This window comes from Melospiza melodia, chromosome 6 (assembly GCF_035770615.1).
Source record: "Melospiza melodia melodia isolate bMelMel2 chromosome 6, bMelMel2.pri, whole genome shotgun sequence".
NCBI lineage: Eukaryota > Metazoa > Chordata > Aves > Passeriformes > Passerellidae > Melospiza > Melospiza melodia.
This window is the reverse complement of record NC_086199.1, coordinates 50,942,205-50,955,911: the sequence shown is the minus strand read 5'-3', so window position 1 is coordinate 50,955,911 and position 13,707 is coordinate 50,942,205.

The window sequence follows — 13,707 nt, the reverse complement described above, 5'->3', positions numbered from 1 at the left end:
TTAATATTTTGAAGCAGAATTTTAGAAAGTAAAGAATTAATTTGAAAGAGTTGAGAATGGTAGGGAAAATTAAAGCATTAAATGGGAGATATACTATGGAAAAAGTATTATTTTGCTTTAGAGGGACCAATGTTGCAGGTCTTGTGGTTGTAATAGGTAGATAAGCAGCCCTCTGAAGTGAAACATCATGAGATTAAGGAAAAAAAAAGTTTATGTTCAGTGCTAAACATTGTGTTCTGCAGTTCCTAAGCAGTGTTTTCTGCCATAATCTTTATGAACAGGCAAGTGCTTTTCTCTCCTGGCATGGTATTTCATGCCAACATCTTTTTGATCAAAACCAGTAGGGGATTATTTTAATTAATTATAAATCAGCAGCCTAGATTCATTAACATTTTTGTTGAAGATTATCTTATTACTCTACTTTCAAGACTATCCAAGTGTTCAGATACTGGCTTAGGAAGTTAGTTGTCTTTTCCATGATAGCACTAATCTTATGTATGAATTCCCACAAGAGTTTGGAACTCAAATGACAATTGTAAAAAGAAGTAGAAATACTGCAGAGAGTTTTGCAGGACCGTGTATTCCTTTGTTAACACTGAATTCTTTTACCAGCTTGGCTTAAAATTTTCAGCATTGTGGTTTTGCCTTTCTTCCTCTGAAGGACACTAACAGAAAACTTCAGAACCTGGGAAATAGAATTGCCTGAGCCTTCCCTGCTGCTTGCAGTTAACAGGAAAATATGGAGGCATCAGGAAAATGTAATTATTTTTCCACAATTCTTCTGAAATCTGAATTGCATAAGTGAACTGTCTGTCTGCAGATACAGATATTGCCCATGGGAAAGCAAGAAGGAAGGAGAGCTGCCTTGAATTCATACCATGGCAATAAACTAGTCATCAACATGGTTCAGTTACTTTGGAGGTTCAAAAAGAGCTCGCTGTGCCACAGCCAGTGTATTTAAAAGCACTGAGTTAACACTTGCTGCATGTGAGGAATTGCTGTTGCAGAGTCAGCCTGGGACACAAAGGCAGCAGTAAACAAGAGGCTGTCATGTGCAAAAGGAACAGAGCAGCCTGGATTCAGCGTGCCCTCGGTATTCAGGAGCTCTCAGTATGGACACTCAAGGTATTTCTAGCTGCCCTTGGCTCCTGGGGAATTTCATAGCTGGGGTTTGCACCAGGGGCTCCCAGTGACCCTTCAGATTACATCTGGTGACGAGTAATATTCCCAGTGAGTGCTAATTATGCTGCTTGCAGCTCTTTGGGCAAGCAGGAAGTGGTTTCCCATCCTCAGCATGCCCTAGCACATACAGAACATTCCATCCTCCCAGAGCTGGGTTCCTAGGTGGCCTTACCCTGCATCAAAGTTGTTTTCTTCACCTTTTCTTTGTAAGGTGTCGTGATAATCAGTGTAAAGACACCTCACAGCTGCCTGGGCTCCACCCCATCCCCTCACTGAGAAGAGGGAAGAAAAGGCACCTTTAGAATGTCTCAAATCCCATGGCATGGAGTGCCAGGACAGTAGGTGCAGCAGGATTTGGTGTGATGTGCCTTGGGCCTGGGCAGTGCCCAGCAGTGCAGACCTGCCAGCCTCTTGACTGGGCAGGGCTGGAGGGCAGATGGGGACTGTCACCATCTCCCTATTTCTGCTGGATTGGTGCTTCCTCTCAGTGCTGACACCACTCTCTGCTTTGCTCTGTGCTCTCAGATAACTTCATTCCGCTGGTGGTGGGAGGAACTTTGTACTTTGAGGAGTGCTGGGCCGGACCTGGTTATTTCCTAGCTGGTTTAGGATCTCTGATGGGACAGGAGGTGCTTTTCATCTTCCCTCATTCCTCATGCCAGGGCTTGGAGCAGGCTGTGCTGAGACCTTGCTAAAGCAGCTTTTGGGCAGTCTCTGCATAGCTGGTGGAAGGCTTGGTCTAAAACCAGCTGCTGGCTCTGCGGCTCTCCAAGCTCAACCTTGTCCTTGTTTTGCAACGTGCTGTGTGTGTCCTGAACATCTGCAGCCTTCTGGGGCTTTAAGGGCCACTCTGCTGTGGGGCTTGCTGAGCTCTTTCTTGCATTAATTAACGTAGCTTTACCTTTGGCAGCAGCAAAGGGAGCTGCCAGAGGTCTTACATAGCATTTCAAATGTCAGCTGCCAGAGCACAGCAGCTGCCAGCACCGGAGCTCTGGCAGGGGGAATGTTGTCACAGGACAAGTGCAGGGAATGCCAGTGTGGACACAGCATGAGTCAGCCAGGGCAGGGACTTGTGTACAGAGTATCCTGACGTTGGTGAAATGCCCTTTGAAATCTCTCTCTCACTGGTGCTGCTTTGGTCATAGACACGGAAATGCTCCTGGGTGTTGTGGCTTGTACTCAGCCCTGATTGTCAGTAGCTGTCAGAGTGTGGGGTGTGCACTGCTCCCGTGGTGCTGGGAGTCTCTCTTCTGGCTGGAAGAGTAGAGCAAAGCATGGGTGGTAAGAGTGTTGAGAGAATGTAATTTCTGAAATTTTTGTCACATGTATCTGAATTTTAATTCTTTTTAATGGATTCTTCTTCTTTCAAATTTGTAATTTATTTGTAATTTATCTGTTGATTGAACTGAATTAACACAGGATAAATAAAAAAAAAAGTTGTAACTACTGTTCTTGCTTGTCATCATTGCCTTTGTGAATAGATGTGTCTGGAGAGCAGTTGTTTCTTCAACATTTGGATTAGAAGGCTTGGCTGCAGAATTGGAATCTTGTGTTGGCTGTTAGTATGGGAAATAGATTTCTTTCAATATTGTTAGTTATTTGCAGTGAATTGTGCTGGCTATTTTAAGTTAGATGCATACCCATTTACCTCTCACCTGTAGTTTAAACCAGGCTTCTTAATTGGGCCTGTTGGATGTAAGCACATCTTGCAGAGGTATCCACATAAGTTCCAGGTAATCTGGACTGAATCCAAATCCTCTCCTGAGATTTAAGTCTTCAGCAGAGCATTCTTTTCTATGCAGTAGTTAAAGGAAGAGGGCTCCTTGGGGTTTTGGGGTGGCTGGTTACTAATGTGCAACCATTAGCTGCATGGGGTGTGCATCCATGGAATGCAGGGGTGCATGAATCAGCAGGGTCTCAGTGCCAGGCTCAGAGATATAATCATAGGCTGGCCACTGCAGTATTTACCACAGTGCTTTACATATGGAATTAATCTGTGTCCTTCCTTGTGCTGGAAACGTGTGCCTTTGCATAGAAGCTACCTTTGTGTTCCTTATGGGAGCAAAAGATTTATGTTAAGCAGCCCAGACCAATTTTAAATTCTTACATGTACTAGAGCTGTGCTTTTGATACCACCAGCAATGCAAATACTTAGAGGGAACCAGATTCCAGTCTTGCTGATGGGAATGCTCTTTACTAGGTTTAGAGTAATCTTACATCAACTATTTGATGTTCTAGGTTTGTTTCTGCCTACAAGAAAACTTGCACACACAATAAAGCTCCCATCCTGCTCTGCATCCCAGACCTGGGCTGTATGGCAGGTTTGTCCTTTTGAAGTCTGGCAGGGTTCCCAAATGGGGAAAATGCAAGCCTCAGACTGTCAGAAGCTTTTTATCCCTACTGCCCAAGAAGTTATAAACAAAGATAATCAAAGCAGATGTATTTGTCTTTTAGGGGTTTTATCTCTTCTGACCTCTGAATTCTAAGAAAAATGAAAGCATGATGATGACATACTTTTCTAACTGCAGATTTTCTGCTAATACCCTGATCATTCCTCAGTCTGTTCTTCCTTATTTTATGGCTACTCCCTTAGTCTCTTCCTTCAGAGACAGGCTGAAAGTGTAGTTTGTCTTTTGTTAATCTGCTTTTTGTATCTCCATGCTATTCACTGTCATGTATTTGAATTTACCCAGGATGGCACTAATGCAGTACACATTTCAGGCATGGAGAGGTTAATGAAGCTTGGGCTGACTGCCTCATGATAACACCCATATTCCTGGCAGCCTGGGGATGGTGGTTCCTGTCACATCCAAGGACTTTTTTCCTCTTTGATTTCCACATTTCTGTACAGCCAAAGTAGATTTAACAGGGTCTTCAGGGGAGTCCTTTTGTACAGTCCTTGGCTGTAACAGCACTTTGAAAACTGAAAAGGCAGCTTTTTGTGACAGGTAATGAAACCAAAAATTCCTATGTTGAAATGAACAGAAATAATGTTCATACAAAGGTGTTTTGAAGATGCTTTTGTGATTTAATTTTTGGAAATAAATTTATGGCATAAGAAATGCTTCTCAAAGCCTCACTGCTAATCTGATTCTGGTCCTTTGGCTGCTTAAACCATGGCACTACCTCAGGATGAAATATTTAACTGTTTTTTTTCTTTTTAATTGAGGAAGGGGAAAACTGAAAGCACCAAGAATTAAAGTGGACATGCAATTTTTTAAAATCTTTAATCAAAGTGATTATTTATTGAGATTCCAGAGTAGTTACTAGTGCTGCTCTGGCTATTTTAATTCCATCATATGACTGAGAATGGTGCCACTCAGTTCACTTGGATTGCTTAATGCCATTTTTCTGGGCACTGTTGTGTTGTAAAACAGTAGTTGGGGAAGGTGGTGTTTCAACCAGAGTTAGTTTGGTACTAATATGCAGTGTGGAGAAATCTGGTTAAAACTGCAATAGCTGGGGGACATTCACAGGCAGAACTAGAGAGAGAGAGATGAAATACAAACCCAAGGCACTTTCTTCTACCTCATCTGTCTAAAGCCTTGAGGCTTGAGGGTGAGAAGTTTGATTTTGAATACAAGGTTATGTTTAGTCCTGTTGTTCCCTTGACTGTTTGCTGCAGTACATCACAGCAGTCTGTAATTTATTGTTTAGGTACATGAGATGTTCAGTGTTACTGCAGCTTTGAGTCTTGGAAATAGCTGAGGTTTATGATTTGGAATATCCACTTAGATTTCATTAGCAATTTTGCTTTTTCTTCCATTTCTAAAAGGGAAGTCCCTTTGCCTATTTGCATTATTTATTTCTACTTAGCAAACATCTAAGTCCACACTGTCACAGCTGGAATAGTTGAGCTTAGAGTTTTGTATCAAGTATACAAATCCTGAGATAATTAGAGTAGTGATGAGTGCTGCTACCCAGAGAATGAAATTTCTGGTTTTCAAAACTGAGAGTAATTCAGACAGTCTCTTCTGCTGTAAACTGGGTGTATCTGTACATTAGAAGAAGTTAGATATTAGAATCCTTTTGTGAAATGTTAACTGCAGCTTGATGTTTTTTCTTCTTTGAATTTATAATGTGCCTTGATGTCATTAAAGGAACCAGCAACCCAAGGTTTTCTGGAGAGCACAGTTAGACCTTCCTCTATCACTGTGCTAAGAGGTTTGAGGTGAACAGATTCACATTCCTTAGGGTCTGCAGGGAGACCATTTTAAATTTAATAGTGTGCTCTAACAGCATATTTAGCTATGTTTCCTTGTGCTCAGTGAGCACGTGAAAGGAAGATTGAAATTTCAAATGTGGGAAGTGTGGGAACAGCATCACATAGATGCATGTGAACATTAGTCTTTACCATGCATGATGCCACTTATGACACTTCAAATTTTGCAAATTACTGTATACGCTAGATTTTTTTTCACAATAATTTCAAGACTTCTCTCTTTTCCTAAGCTCTCCCAGTTAAACCTGGAAGAAGGAACTAAACTTGCTTAAGTTATGTAAATTTGAAGGTTAACGTGATGATAAAGAACCTCCCAGAAATGGACGTGGCAAGGTGAAAGGCAAATCCAAAAGGTTTGGAAAATAATGAGAGACAAAGTGAAAAAAAGGGAGAGTGAAATGTGATCTCTACAGATGAAATCTGTGTCCCTGGGAAAATGCATGGATAGCCATGATGGTGATCATAGAAGGAATCAGCATCTTCAAAAGAACAAGCAGGACACTGTCCAGCTGCTTTTTTGTATTGTTTTTGTACCCAAAGACATTCTGAGAAGAACCAAAACATTTTCCCAGGTGCTTTTATAGGACAGAAAGCAAAAGCAACAAAGCTACTTCCTGATACTGCATTAGACAGTGACAATTCGGAAAGCTTGGTTAAAAAAATCTATTATAAAAACGCTAAAACTTTAATATCAAGTGAAATAAATCAATCTCTGTGTCCTTTCTATTTCACAATAGTCTTGTTGCTGAAAAGCTGAGCCTAATATAAGGCACACAGGGGCAGCTGTAGGTGTGGGACACCTTCAGCCAGGAGCTCTGTGGCTCTGCTGGGAGCTGCTTTGGGGCTGCAATTGGAGAGAGCTTTGAGGAGAGCAGGAAATTGCATAAGGACTCTCTGTTGGTTGTTTACTGGGAGCCAGTGGCACTGGGATAAACATCTGTGCACAGCACAGTGTCCCTTTTGTCATCCAGCCTGACAGCACTGGCAATGGGAACTGGGAGCTCAGGGCCTGCATTCAGGGAAGCCCATGGGGTAAGGGAGCTTGCCACTGAGAGGAATAGCAGATTTGTCTTTCCAAACAACCTTGTAGGTAAAATTAGACTGGGAGATAAAAGAAACAATGGGAAGGATTCCACTGGTTGATGAATGGAAAAAGATATTTGCTTTTACAAATAAGCTTTAGGTTTGCTGAGAAATGAAATTAGGCATTGAAAGATGAAAAAAAAACAATGGGGAAGACAAACTCCTAAATTCTGTAAGAATTAAAAATTAAATGGAGGGTTATCTGTTAGAGGGAAATCTCTGGTATCAGGTGTTTTGGGAAGTCTGTGCCTCTCCAGTACCTCCAAAATGGGGAATGAGAGAAGGGAAATATGGGAAATTGGGATAAAAAGGAGGCAGCATCCTCGAAAAATCTGAGAGATCCCAGGGAAATGCCCCACGGCCTCTCCCTTTATTTGAATAAAGCAAAAGGACTCCTCTGCCTCCTTTTTGGACATAAACCTCTGGCATTTGTGGATTAATTTTCCTAACATCACAGACCCTTGGGAACAGGATAAATGTGGTGCTTTGGAGCAGAGACCAGAGCTTTCTAAACCCAGAAGCTGCTTCTGCCAGTATTTTTATTTATTCAGTAAGCTAACTTTAATGGACACACATAGAAGTTGAAAGCCTTGCCCACTGCCCTTACCTCTCCGTTCCCCGATGATGTAGAAGTATTTTACAAATTTTCCTAAGGTTCTTTGAGCAGAGAAATGTGTGGTGAAGAGAGTCAGGTTTCTTAGCCTGACAGTGAGATGGGGAAGAGGAATTTCCCAGCAAGGGAGTGAGCAATGCAAGCAGAGACCATCCACACTTCTTCAGCCTCAAGAGAATGAGCAATGCAAGCCGAGACCATCCACAGTTTTTCCCTACTCCTCCTGAAGCAGGGAAATACCTGCAGGCTGACTCAGCCAGCTGGCCTCCCTTTGCCTTGCACAATTAGAAGTGATGATAATGAGTGCTTTCCCCACTAGGAGATGCTGGTAACATTTCCACGTATTTTCTAAGCATGTGTAAATATTTGGACCAATTAAACATCTTCCTGCAGGTGTAGTGTTGTCACAGGAAAGGGAAAATCGTGATTTCACCAAGTAATAAATATTTAATGTTATGATCAGATGCTGCTACATTAATCTTGTAGATGCTGGGTTTTCCAGAACACCAGACATGAATCCAGTGCCAGAAAACAGGGTGAAAAACACCCAAACCCACCAGGAATTTAATAAGACTAAAACATCTTTGTGTTCCACTGCTAAGCAAACCACAAGGAATGTATTTACATGGATCCACTGGCAGTTGCTAGGGCTGATTTATTTCAGTATAGCAGAACATAGTGAGTGAATTGTAAAGAAGTGTGCCCTTACATTGAAATTATTACACCTCTAGCAGAGATAAAGAATGTTTGATTTATCTTATTGAGGTCTCTGTTCTCCCCAAGCCTTCTGCACAATAACATCCAGAGACCTCTGTGCTCCATTGTACAACATCAACCAGTTAGGGTGTCTGGGAAGAATATACTTTTTTTCTAATTTCTGAGCTGGGAATAGTTTAATTAGGTTCTAGCTGAATAACTCAAGCTCAACAACCATGTTTCAATGTTAATGTTAGGTTCTGGTAACTGGAAAGAAAGGTCAGCATTACAGGAAAACCTTTGTGCTGTTCTTTTCTGACACTGTAGGAATTGTCCTTGGTACTGTGACAAGTGTTCATCCTGGGCATCTGTGAAGTCCTGCAATAACTCACTGTAGGTCATGTTTAGACTGTTTTAGGAATGTGTTTGTTTTCAAGGAACACCTAGCAAATCTCTGTTTGTGCAGTTGGTTGTGTTGGGAGACAAGAAAAAGAGAGGCAGAAGGTTGAACCGACTGTTGGATTAGGAGCTATCAAATTGAAAGGAGTTCAGAGAATGTCAAAGAAATGCTGTGTGTTCTGGCTATTTACAAAAAATACTAGTCCAAAAATAGCATAAGTATTGGGAAAATATTTTGCTTGTCTTGTTAATCTTTCATGGCAAATTAGTTTCTTATTCATCAAAAGAATTCCTGCTCGGTTTTGATTTAAATAATGCAGTTATTTAAATAAAGTTCTTTGGTGCTTCTTGTATATTTTCTAGAAAGCCCTGTATTAATGTAAAATTCAGTATTGCATTTCTATGCAGGGAACACGATCCTTCTCCTTCATCTAGCAATCTGCATCACTCATACATTCTTTTTTAAACCTTCAGAGGTAACCTCATGAAATATTTAAGGCATAGCTCCAACAGAACAGTTGTAGGCTGCCCTTCTCTTAATCTTGCCCTGCCTTTTCATCTGAGAACTTGTTATTCAGATGTTCTATAAAACACAAGAGGACCTCAGCACCACTGCTTTGGGTGTTGGACTTTCTGCTGGACGGGTTACACTTTTTGAAGGCTTCCTGCTGTTATAGAGAAGTTCTGCAAGAGAAATCCTGCATTTCCCAAAATTCCAAGTAATTTGGGACTTCTTTTTCCTTTGTTTCTGTGGTGAAAGGTTCCATTAATTTTTAGCTCCTCTGTAATTATTTCACTGTGTGTATTGTTGTGTGTTTATTTGCTGTGCAGAAGTAATTACTGCAGCCAGGAATGATAACCAAAGAAGAAATTAATAAAAAGAAAGTAGTTTAACCAGTACAAGCTGAAGTATGATGAATAGTTCAGGTGAAGGTAATTTATTCTAGAAATTAATGGGTTTGAGCAGCCTTGTGATTAAAATAAAATTGTCTTTCTTTGGTAACTTTTCTTTGTGTTTTGTTTTCTTTAATGTCTGCTGCTTTTCTTAAATCTCATTTTGGACAATAATATTTTAAATAGCAATATTGGTTGTGTGTAGCATTGACAATTGTGGACATTAAAAAGGAAAACATCTCTCTTAAAGCCTGAGTTGAGGTAAGTAGTCATTCTTTAATTGATGTTTGCAATATATTAGACCAGCAAGGTGAAGCACTTAGTATTTTGGTTTAATTTTTTGAGGGAGGGCCAACTGTACCCTGAATAGGTCTGAATCCTTAGCTGTTGATTCAGGAAATAACCTTTTTTCCAGAAACTGTCCTGAAAATGTTTAGAATTCTGCATCGCTTACCATACTTGTATAAACAGCTAAAAACAGTTTCATCACATATAACTCATCAGATAATAAATGCATAGAAAGTTTTCACCGCAGTATTCTCAGGATGTACTTTGTGAATCAGAGGGAACAAGATGTCTCCTATTTAGTCATGTTTGGCTGAGCAGGGAGCTATATCTTAACTCATATGAATATTTCAAGTTGCTGAATTGCATTACTGAAAAATGCTTAGAAACATTCTCATTCTAAATATTCTCATTCTAAACTTTTTTTTTTTTTTTTTTTGGTAAGAACTCATCCAGTTTGAGAAAGTGATCTTTCATTTTGCTGACAGAACTTTTCTGTAAAGAAGTCCATTTAGAAGAAGGGACCCAGGGGGTTAAAATCTGAATATTCATGGTGGTTGCAGGTACCGATAATGATCATCTCCCTGCAGCTATGTTGGGTACTTGGCTCAGCTCAGCTGGAGATACTTCTGTACATCTTCCCCATGAACTTGTAGCCACAACTGACACTCCTTCAAAAGAAGAAAGGAAAAAAAAGGCTTTAAAAAGAAGACAGAAGTAGAATTTTGCAACTCTAGAAGTACCTTAGTCTTTTCACCTCCTTTGCACTTCAAATAGAGGTGTGAAAATTCACTGCTTGCCAAGGAAAGGTTTTTCTGACATGAGAATTCTTGTAGGAAGCTCAAATCAGCTCAGGGGAGCTCAGAGATTCAGACCTCTTGGTTCTTGTTCTGGTTCCCAAACTCCTGGAGTTCTTTGGAGCAGAATTTGTGTTGTCCAGGTGGCCAGAGCTGTTCCTGGGCCCTGCAGGAGGCTCTGGCTGTGGCTGGCTGGGTGGCCAGGGCTGCAGGGGGGCTGTGGGGACACAGTGACCCCCATGCTCTGTCACTGAGTGCCCAGTGACCCCAGGCTCTGTCACTGCATCTCCACAGTGACCCCAAGCTCTGAGTCCCCACAGTGACCCCAGGTTCTGTCATGAGTCCCCACAGTGACCCCCAGGCTCTGTCACTGCATCCCCACAGTGACCCCAGGCTCTGTCAGAGTCCCCACAGTGACCCCAGGTTCTGTCATGAGTCCCCACAGTGACCCCCAGGCTCTGTCACTGCATCCCCACAGTGACCCCAGGTTCTGTCATGAGTCCCCACAGTGACCCCAGGCTCTGTCACTGAGTCCCCACGGGGCATTTGGTGACTCTGGATATGTCCTTGCTTGGTCTGCTGGATGGGTTTTATGGTTTTTCATGTTTTGGAGGAATAACAGTGTGTACACACCACCCTTGCAAACATGTCCTCTGTATTCCACTGCTCTAATGCATCTGTTGTTTTTTTTTTCTATTTTAAATTTTAATAGGTTCAAAACAGCAAAGTTCAGGTGTGAGGGAGAGGTGAAATACCTGAGGGCAGACCAACGTTCTGAGGTGAGATACAGAGATAAATCACATTAAAACCAAAGCCCCTGAGCTTTGAAAGAACACCTGCATGCTGGCAGTGTAAGGTTGCTTTCCCAATGAAATAGATACATCTCCTGAGTCCATTTTTCAAAGAGTTCTCAGACTCCAGCAAATTAAAAAGCTCCATTTGTCAGCTGGGTAACCAGTACCAGGAAACACAATGAGAGGGTTTTGCTTGTGAGTGTGGGTCACATCATCCTTTCCCCTTACCTGCTCCTCTCTCAGGCCAGAAACATTCATATTTACAGGAATTAACGTGGGCATGTGGAGCATCAAAGGATTCAGAGGCTCTTGCCCAAAGTCCATAACAGTTTTGCAGATGGAGAAGTACAATATATTCTAATCTCTGATGAACACAGTTTATTTTAGGCTGTGATTTCAGATTAGATAATTGAATATAGAGTGTAGAGACTCCAGACTCGCTAAGCATATTGAATTAAAAATAAAATTCAGGGCCATTGTTGTGGTGAATAAAAGGCCACGTGTTTTACAGAGGAGGCAGTAGAATGTATCTTTTGACTCAGTGCTCTTCCAAGTAATTATAAGGAGCAGATCTTGCTGTTAAGTCAAGAAACAAAAACATTTTATAATTAGGTAGGACCAGATTGTCTGGTTTACAGTTTTCCAGTGAAAAACTGTTCTTTGGAAAGCCTGGGGCAGAACTTCCCCTCTTCTTCCAGCCCTTCTGAAGGAGCAGCAGAGAGAAAAAGGTGTTCTTGGCTCACACCATGCCTGCTGGGGTGTGCTACAAGCTAATGAATGCATTGCACATAGTTTGTCACCATGACATCTTCTGAAAAATCCCTTCACCAGGATTTATCTCCTGAGAAGCCTCAGAAAAGAAATGCAAACAATAATTATCTGATTGCTTGGAATGTGGTCTGCAGGTTGCTCACCAACAGGTGCATCTTTGATCGGTGCCATGTGAATTGTTTTAATTAATGACCAATCCCAGCCAGCTGTGTCAGACTCTCTGGTCTGTCACGGGTTTTTATTATTCATTCTTGTCCAGCCTTCTGATGTCTCCTTTCTCTTTCTTTAGTACAGTTTTAGTCTATAATCTCTTATAATATCATAAAATAATAAATCAGCCTTCTGAGAACTTGGAGTCAAATTCTCATCTCTCACCTTGTCCTGAGGACCCTCGCAACACCACAAAAATAGTTTGCAACTGGAAACTGCCAAAATGCCTGATAATTGAGGCTGTAGTCATTTCTTTCAGAGATTCCAAAACTTTTTTTTTTTTCTTCTTTTTACTTCTGTGTGAATAGCTGTGCTGTTCAAGGACAGGGCACCATGGTGGTTTCCACTCTTTTTCCAGAGGAATAAATGAAGACCCAGAGCTGTAACAGCCTGTGACAGAGCAGGAATAAAATCTAACAGTGTGGTGGGCACTGTCTCCTCACCAGCTGCTCCAACTACAAAGGAACAGATTCATTTCAGTAACACCTGTGAGGGATTATTAAAATACCTTCTTGTAACATAACAAGTTTGCATATTGGGAGAGCAGAGAGGTCACTGCTTAGAGCTACAGCTCTAAACCCAAACAGCAGGATGCTATTTCTGGTGTGGGGGGTCTGCAGAAAAACATGGATTTTGCAGCCAGGATAGCAGGTGATTTTTTTTTCTAGCAACAGTAAACCTTTAGGTGTGCTAATAAAATTAATTTTAGGGACATTTCTCTGTACACCCACGTGAAAACTGAATGTACACAGACTCTGTGGTGTATGGCCTCTAGAATACCACACATGTTCTAGTTGCTTTCAAGAAATGAAACGTTATAAAATTGTGTTTTCTGCATTACATGTTATAAATGTGGAAATAGAAGATTTAAATACTCCATTCACAAATATGAAGTCAGAATATTTTGATCATACTGAAGCTACTTTATTCCTTTTCCAAAACAGATTCACGCTGAGTGCATGCAACACTTGAAGTGGCATTTTCAGTTGCAGAAGCATTGTTGGGAAATTTCACTCTAGATTTAATAGCAGTCAGTTTCTTTAGCCCATGCTGTGAAATTCAATCCAACTGTAGGCGCTTCTAGTTCTTGTCTTGAAATCTGGGGTGTGTGCATTTGGATGAGAGTATGGAGAATTAGAATACAGAGATTCAGAAGAATGTAAGATATTCTATCAGAATTAGAATGACAGTGGTGTGTTATTTGGTGAAACACTCAAGAAATTACTTTGTTCACTTTAGCAATTACTTTGTTCACTTTAGCTGTACCCTGTCCCTTGATCCCTAATGTCAAGGGCTGGTGGATGGATGGAATATCTGGCTATGCAAAAGGCATTTTTAAAATTTGCTTGGGCTTCCCGTCTAGCAGCACAAGGTACCAGCTGTACAGTGGAATTTAGAAGAAGGGAAGTGGAGTTCACCAACTTTTAGCGTGAACTGCCCGTGGTTCCTCTGCTTTCATTTCCACCTGAAATGCAAGTTCTCTTTGTTTTGAATGTCCCACTACAATCTGAATATTCTGCTCCACCAAGGGTGAGCTTGCTTTGAAGAATCCTTAATTTCTGGCCAGGGATGCCTGTCCTCTCCACTCTGTGTGCAAAGAGCTGCTTCTGGGCAGGGAGAACCAATGTCCAGCTCCCCTCCCTGCCATCCCTGTCCTGTGTGTCCCAGATCTACTGTGGATACATCTTAGGAATGAAAATAAAAGTGGATTTAAGCCTTTCCCTCACAAGATGGCAGCATCACTTCAGGGAAACCATCGCC